Source organism: Magnolia sinica, chromosome 2 (assembly GCF_029962835.1).
Source record: "Magnolia sinica isolate HGM2019 chromosome 2, MsV1, whole genome shotgun sequence".
NCBI lineage: Eukaryota > Viridiplantae > Streptophyta > Magnoliopsida > Magnoliales > Magnoliaceae > Magnolia > Magnolia sinica.
This window is the reverse complement of record NC_080574.1, coordinates 96330541-96337873: the sequence shown is the minus strand read 5'-3', so window position 1 is coordinate 96337873 and position 7333 is coordinate 96330541. Positions and strand designations below refer to the sequence as shown.

At 39.7% G+C, this 7333-nt stretch overlaps 1 long non-coding RNA gene across 1 annotated transcript; it reads right to left on the bottom strand.

Annotated features, from left to right (window-relative positions):
• Window positions 1–4543: 4543 nt before the first annotated feature.
• LOC131229624 (uncharacterized) lies at window positions 4544–5152 on the bottom strand. The gene is made up of 3 exons (XR_009163493.1): window positions 5003–5152; window positions 4809–4883; window positions 4544–4614 (listed from the first exon to the last, which is right to left on the bottom strand). It is a non-coding gene; the product is annotated as an uncharacterized LOC131229624 (long non-coding RNA).
• Window positions 5153–7333: the final 2181 nt, after the last annotated feature.

Sequence of the window (7333 nt, the reverse complement as noted above, 5' to 3'; positions counted from 1 at the left end):
CTTCGAACCTTCACTTTGAATCGTTCCTCTGATAATTCTGAGTTCCTTTGGGGTAAGTTAACCTAACCCTAACCTGTGTTAGAGCTTAGATTAGACTTGGTGTTGTTGTATCTCATTTCTATCCTTATTTTAGGGTATTCTAGCGCCGTTGACGAAGACAACTCGTCTAAATCAGCTCGGCGGTTCTTTCTTCGCTTAAGGTGCGGACTTTAAGTGTATAGGTTATGGTTTTCAAGGCTTTCAATCCCAGTTAGTGATTTATTCTTGCTATGGATGAGATTTCACATGCCAAATGTTATGTTTACATTGCTTTCCTGATATGCATGTGCTATATTGAGATTTGTGTATTCTAGGTGTATTTATAAAGTACCGTATACGTATATATTATGCACTTATGTTTGCCATGATTATTTGTCATGTATGTATGTTAGATGCATGTATGACAACTCCTTGGTAAAAGGAATTGTCTAAGTGTATGTATTCCAACATACGTCATGTATGTTGTTCCACGTATGCTAAGTGTTTGTAGAAATGCATGAATGATCTAAGTGTAACTTATTACACAAATTTTGGGCGTTGAGAAGTGATTCTCAATACTCCTATTGATGCACATGTTTTCCTTTATGCAGTTACATTCCAAGTTATTTAAATTCAAGCATCTCCTATGCTTACATTTATGTTAAGTTGATATTCTTCAGATGCGTTTGTGCCATGATTTGAGTTATTGTTCCATTACTGTTTTACATTCCATATGAATATCTGTAGTAGTGTAGGATATTTGGGACTATGCCTTAGTCCAGGAGATCGGTAATTGACCCTATATTCGTGGTTGAGATTGCTTTCGCCACGTAGGACGTATTAGACGAACCCGAGCCGTATTAGAGTTGGCGGCAGTGGTTTGGCCACGCGGAGTGTTTGCGCACTCTATGTCGTTCAATTCAACGTGCGCTCGTGCTAGTCGAGTTCGTCAAGTAACCCGATTGTCCGATGTATGTTAACCATGTATGGACGCTACTGCTTGAATCTAGGGTACCGAACTTACCGGTGAAATCTTAATAACCATGGTACCTGATCCGTTAAGACTCATGAGCCGGACATGGTGGTATGGGACACCGTGGTCGAGCTGTCGGCCTACGCTGGGGTGACGAGCCTCCCCGTAGTGACCAGTGAGCAACTTAACTCGTGAGCCGATTATGGTGGTATGGGACACTATATTCGTGCTGTCGGCCTACATTGATTAGTGACGAGCCCTTTGTAGTGACCTCGAGCATACCTGGATACCGCAAGGAGGTGACGAGCCGATCTGTGGTAGTAAGGGCATGAAAGGCGTGCATTGATTGGTGACGAGCCCTTTGCTACGACCTCAACTATATGATCGTATGAGATATCTAGGATTGACGACCCTAGTATGGATCACTGTTTGGATGGTGATATGAGGAAGGTATCTTAGCTTCCCAATCCTGTTGTGTGAAATGGACTAATAACAACTTGGTAATCATATCCATGCACCTCATTTGCATGTGCTTTGTAGATGTGGCGCACTTTGAGGCGATGTCATGCGTAACGTAAGATGAAGACGCTGAGGGTGTACGCATGAGGGCACGCATCATATTGCATTCATACTTGCATTAACAAGAGTACTTAGGATTTAATTACTTATCTTGCTTTGTCATTACTGTTTGATTGAACTGATAACATGTTAACCGGTGCCTTATTGTTCCACTGAGTTGATCACTCACTCCCACGTTTCTGAGGCGGTGTTACACACCCACCAGACTCTGTCTTAGGCCCTGATGTTGCAGATGTGAATGCGACGTCTGAGGCAGAGCGAGCTGGATGACGACGAGGTGCCTTCTCCTATATGCAGTTTTTGAGGTTCTAGCGAGCCTTGGTCTGATGCGCGGGATTATGGGATTATTTTGGGAACTTAAATGATGTAATTTGATACTTACAATTTTGTTAAATAACACTTTCATACAATCTGGCTTGTATATGTATTTCAAGGATTTACACTTGTACACATATTTTACTATAAGTCTTCCGCTTGCTTTATTCACTTATCCTTGAATCATATCTGTGTTTTGGCTTAATCTATCCCATGCATTTGCCTTCATTCAAGATTAGAGCCTCTTCATTCACAAACATTTTTTGAAAGTTGGGGAAGCAAACAAAACTGAAGCATTCCATTTGCCTTCTTTCTTTAAGTGTTAATGGCATTCTCACGCAACATGGGCTCTATAATGATTGATGACCATAAACAGTGCCAATTTCCAGTTGGAGAAGCAAACAAAACAATAAATTAAAATTTTAAGTGCTTTCTGGACGTGCTTGATTGGTTGCCAGCTGGAAAGAAACTGCCAACCACTGAAATACGTAGCATTAGTCATTAAACAACCCTTGTGGCTCCCTTTGGGACCTCACACATCGCACCGGCTGGTCTATTGTACCACTTGCAACATTGATATGCCATGAGTTTCATATTTACACTTGAAATTTAAGTATAGGATGATATACACTGCAAATATGTTAACTATTTGGAGTATCTTTATATCCTAATTGTAAGAAGGAAAACGAATGATGATATACCAGATTCCTGTGTTGAAGTTTTTCAATCAATATAACTTCATTCTCGAACTCTTGTAGGCCTTGTCTGGAACTCCTAGAAAGTCATTCCACAGCTATTTCTTGTCCCCCTGAAAAAAAGAGCAAGTTTCATTCATTGCAACCAAATATGTTTTGCAGAAAGATGCAAGTGAAACAATAAAAAAAATAAATTGTCAGAATAAACAAATTTACACCATTTTCAATTTCTATGAAATTTGTTTTTTAAGTATTGCAAGATTACCTTGTATACTAGCCCAAAACCCCCATGTCCAAGCTTGTTTGAATATGAGAAATTTGATGTCGCGGCTGCTATACTTCTAAAATCTAAAAATTGTATATCTAGACCTTTATTCCCTTATTTTTGAAAGATACTAGAATCCAGGAAGTCTTTTGCAGATGACCCAGTTGCATTGAAACTCGATAATGACATTGTCAACTTTTTTTCCCTGTTTCCTAATTCATTAATTAAAGGAAATAGAATTCTCTTAGAAATAATATCAGTAAATTGATTTCTGATTTTTGTGTTGAGAATCTCCCACTGACCTTTTTCCTTGACTGCTCTCCACAAAGAATAGATGAATAGGCCCAAGCAAAAACTCCCTATAATGGTGATTAGTGTGACCATTGAATGCAAGCTTCTCTTCTTATCCATAGAACATAGGCCATCAGTGGAACCTTGGCCATCTGATGGAGAATAGATCAAACTTATGGTTAAGAAAAGAAAATAACAGTTCTTAACTTCATATTCAGCACCAAACATTGTTGAAGATTGGGTAACTTGAATCTTGCAATCAAGAAAACTGGTTGAGGCATAGTCCATTTGCTTTTGAGACCATGAGATATGAGACAACCTTTTCTTGGGTGGAGTAGTATCAAAATATACCCATTCCGTACAAGTGGGGTGTAATGTTCCCTCGTTCATATTGTTGGCATGATGGTTGTAGATGTGAAATTTTCATATTGGTCGAAAACATACAAAAACCCATGGAAAGTGAACAAAACATATTCCATATGGGCCTTTTCCTTGCGATATTTTCTCCTAATGGTTTATTGAATGGCTAGTAATTGAAGATCAGTCAGGATATTCCTCTCTAGAGTATATTTGGGTCTATCCCATCTGCTCTTGGTCCAATCAAATTGAGGTCTAGACCACAAAAATCTTGGGCCCCACTTGCAGGGAATGAGTTAATTAATCAGTATACTAACCACGACCTGATGTATCAAGAGTCGATAATTCGTGTGTAGGGAAGAATTGCATCATCCTCAGTCTTTAAGTTTGAGAAGTGGGACTTATATGATCCAGACATGACCAGATGGACCCACTGTTAACTAAAGATTCCTTAAAACATCTTCCTAATCAAACTTATAAGACAATTCTAACATTGTCCAGATAATAGATTGATAAGAATCAAATCTAGAAATGGACCATATTCAAATATAAGAGAAGGTATGAAAGATTTGATATAGCTTATAATCTGGGAGATTTTAGGTGCATGATCTATCCATGTTGAAGCCAAACAAGTCAACCAAGTCCATATCATAGCTATTTCACTTGAGGATCATACAATATTTCTCCTGTGTAGGTGTAAGTAATGTCAGTTGTAGACTAAAAAAAACTCACTAGGGGTGCAATTTCCAATCAATGAATCCCAGGTAAAATTCACATTGCAAATGCACCTAACCTGCAAAAGCATTGATGCCTTGGCGCACAGGACAACATTACTCATGGCTGGAAATCCATTTACGAAGCTAACATTTACACCCATCATCTTGCTAGGAGAAGAGTTCACAAGGATGGTGACATCATCTATTCCATTGGTTCCCATCATCGACCATCCCTCATCAGTAAACCCATTATGTGCTTCATTGAAGCCCCTGCAAACTCTCACCCATTAGGCTCCAAAATCAGAACATCCACAAATAAAATTCAATACAAAATGGACACCTGCCCCAGCTGGTGACAGTTGAAGGAGAAACCTCTTGTGAGATTTGCCTAAGCTGGCGTAAAGCCTGAACAAAACATCTAGAAACAAAAGAGTAGTTGGGTTATGAAACATTAATAGTCTCCAACTCTATCCTATCATTCCAATAGCCTCCTTGTGCTTGTAATAATCCTCTTATGATGAACCCAAATAAAATAAGAATAGAAGGCCCATGGTGAAAGGAAATTTTCAAATTTTAGGAAATGGAAGATTGGTTCTAACTGCCATTGTCATCTTCTGAGCAAGCACCATAGATGATTCATAGAATGGATGTAACACTTCAGGTACACTCCATGGCTGGTTCACAACATCAACAACTAAAATTCTAAGCATCGGTGGGTAGGATTTTTTGCTCACTTTTTTTGGTGATAATTAATAAGCATCATTCAATTAAGACACTAATACAGGTTAAATACCTCCAAATCCATATGATCAACAATGTGTATCATTGACCCGCCTCCTTCACAAGGCCTTATGAGGTACCCACTGGCAACATTTCTGCTCTCACAAAAGGATGCACGGGTTGCATGTTTGGACCACCCTGAGTGCTGCTAAGAGATCTCTCACAGACCTAATAAGTTCACAGTAAACATGAGACTATCAATTCAAATTCATAGTAAAGCTGCATGAGTAAAAACTTTAGAAATGGATCCAAATATGTTCTCCTATAGCATGGAGACTCATAAGAAACCTACCACGAGGCTGCCATCTTTTAAAACTGAAGTGTAGCGCGACAACTAGAAGTTGCACTCTAGTGCCAACGTTGTTGGGCATAGAGCTGCAATTTAGTAACCAAAGATTGAGACCCACACTAATTAGATGTTTCACAAGTATTTCACTACATATGGTAAGCCCACAGAAACCACTAGCTACCTGCATATAGAGCAGCTCAATGGTTCCACTATTGCTGGTGGGCAACACGTTTATAACATCCACAAATAAGCAATCTCGAAACCATGATGGGCGATCTTTGAGGATTTCTACAACCTAAAATCAACTTAAAAGTAAGCCTTACATTTAGCTCAACCATTAGCATTCAGTATATAAAAAAAAGGAAGGAAGAGATGCACAGAGAATTGAGAAGAACTTAACCTTGTAGGCTCCAGACCTATTAGGTCACAAGAGCACGTGCTGCCACCGCAGTGTAACCTTATCAGTAGGTTGGAAATAAACATACCAGTGGGCCCTATGAAGTTTTTAATGGTGGGCATTCAATCACCATTGTTTCCCTGCGGTGTGGTCCACTGGAGATTTGGATCTCCCTCATTTTTAGAATCATGCCCTGAAATTAGCCGACAAAAGGGATGGATGGTGTGGATATATAACACATACATCTAGGTGGGCTCCACAGTCAGGGCCTCACTCACTAAGCTGTTACCCCTGCCTCACCTAATCTGCACCCAAAAATAAGACAGATATTCATAAATGAGCCATTATCCAAATCTCACACCCACCAGACAAGCTGTGTGGTCAGAGGACATTTTAGGATTGACAGTTCACATTCAACTGCCAAAGACATCTAGTAGGAGGTCTCAGATTGGCCGATTGGTTTAGTTCTGGAAAGCTATTTCCTATCCAAATTGAAGCCCTTGTATGAAGGGTCAAAATCTTAGACGTGTGCATTTTCCTACTAAACCAAAGTTGAGGTATGATTCTACACAGCAAAATGAATATAGTGCCTTCCGAACCAAGTCCATGTGAGTAGCATCATTGGTTCCGTGAGCTAGGCTGCCCATCTAATGGATCCCACTGTGAATCTGGGAAATCCTAACGGCTGAGATTAATTAAGATTAAGGGTTGATATTAGTTATTGGTTTTTCCATTCTTAGATCTTTTTGCTATATGTAAACATACTACACAAAAGAGTCTATTCTTTTTGTTGAAATGTTTCATGGTTTTTCGACATTCTTCTACGAGTCAAAATCCAATTCGATTCAATGGTGCATTCAAATGCAACATATTTCATAAATAGAGAGAGAGAGAGAGAGAGAGAGAGACTAACCGTTCTTCTCCTTCTCCTTCTTCTTCTCCTTCTTGTGGTGAAAGGGGGTTTTGAAATGCTAGAGAGAGAGAGAGAGAGAGAGAGAGAGAGAGAGAGATGTTGGGAGACAACGAGAGGGGAATGCAACCAAGAGACAGGGAGGGTGAGGGAGAGCGGGAGATTGAGAGAGGGCGAGGGAAAGGGAGATGCTGAGTGCAAGAGAGAGAGAGAGAGAGAGAGAGAGAGAGAGAGAGAGGGAGAGGGAGCCTGGGAGATGGAGAGAGGGCAATGGAAATGGGGTTTTAGGAGCTCTATGAGTGGGAGAAAAGGGCGAACGGATTTGGATTTCATTTTGGGGGAGGGGCACATGACGGACGACCCTTTGAGCCGTGGGGCCCAATGTGATGTATGTTATTTATCCACTTCGTCCATTAATTTTAAAGTATTATTTTAAGGGTTGATGCAAAAAATGAGTTAGATCGAAGCTGTAAGAAGACCACACAACATATTAATAATAGAAATTTAATTTTTATTATTTCTTATGGTGTGGTCCACTTAGACCTTTAATTTACATAATTTTTGGGCTCATCCACTGAAATTATATATTAGAGTTGATGGGTGGCTTAGATCAAACACATATTCCAATGGGTTCGATGGAGCCCCTTAAGCACCATCAATATCTAATAAGGATCTAGTGAGGATGTAGGTTTTAGCTACCGATCAATTAGGTTTTAGCTATGGATTAAATCTGTAGTATAATTACTAC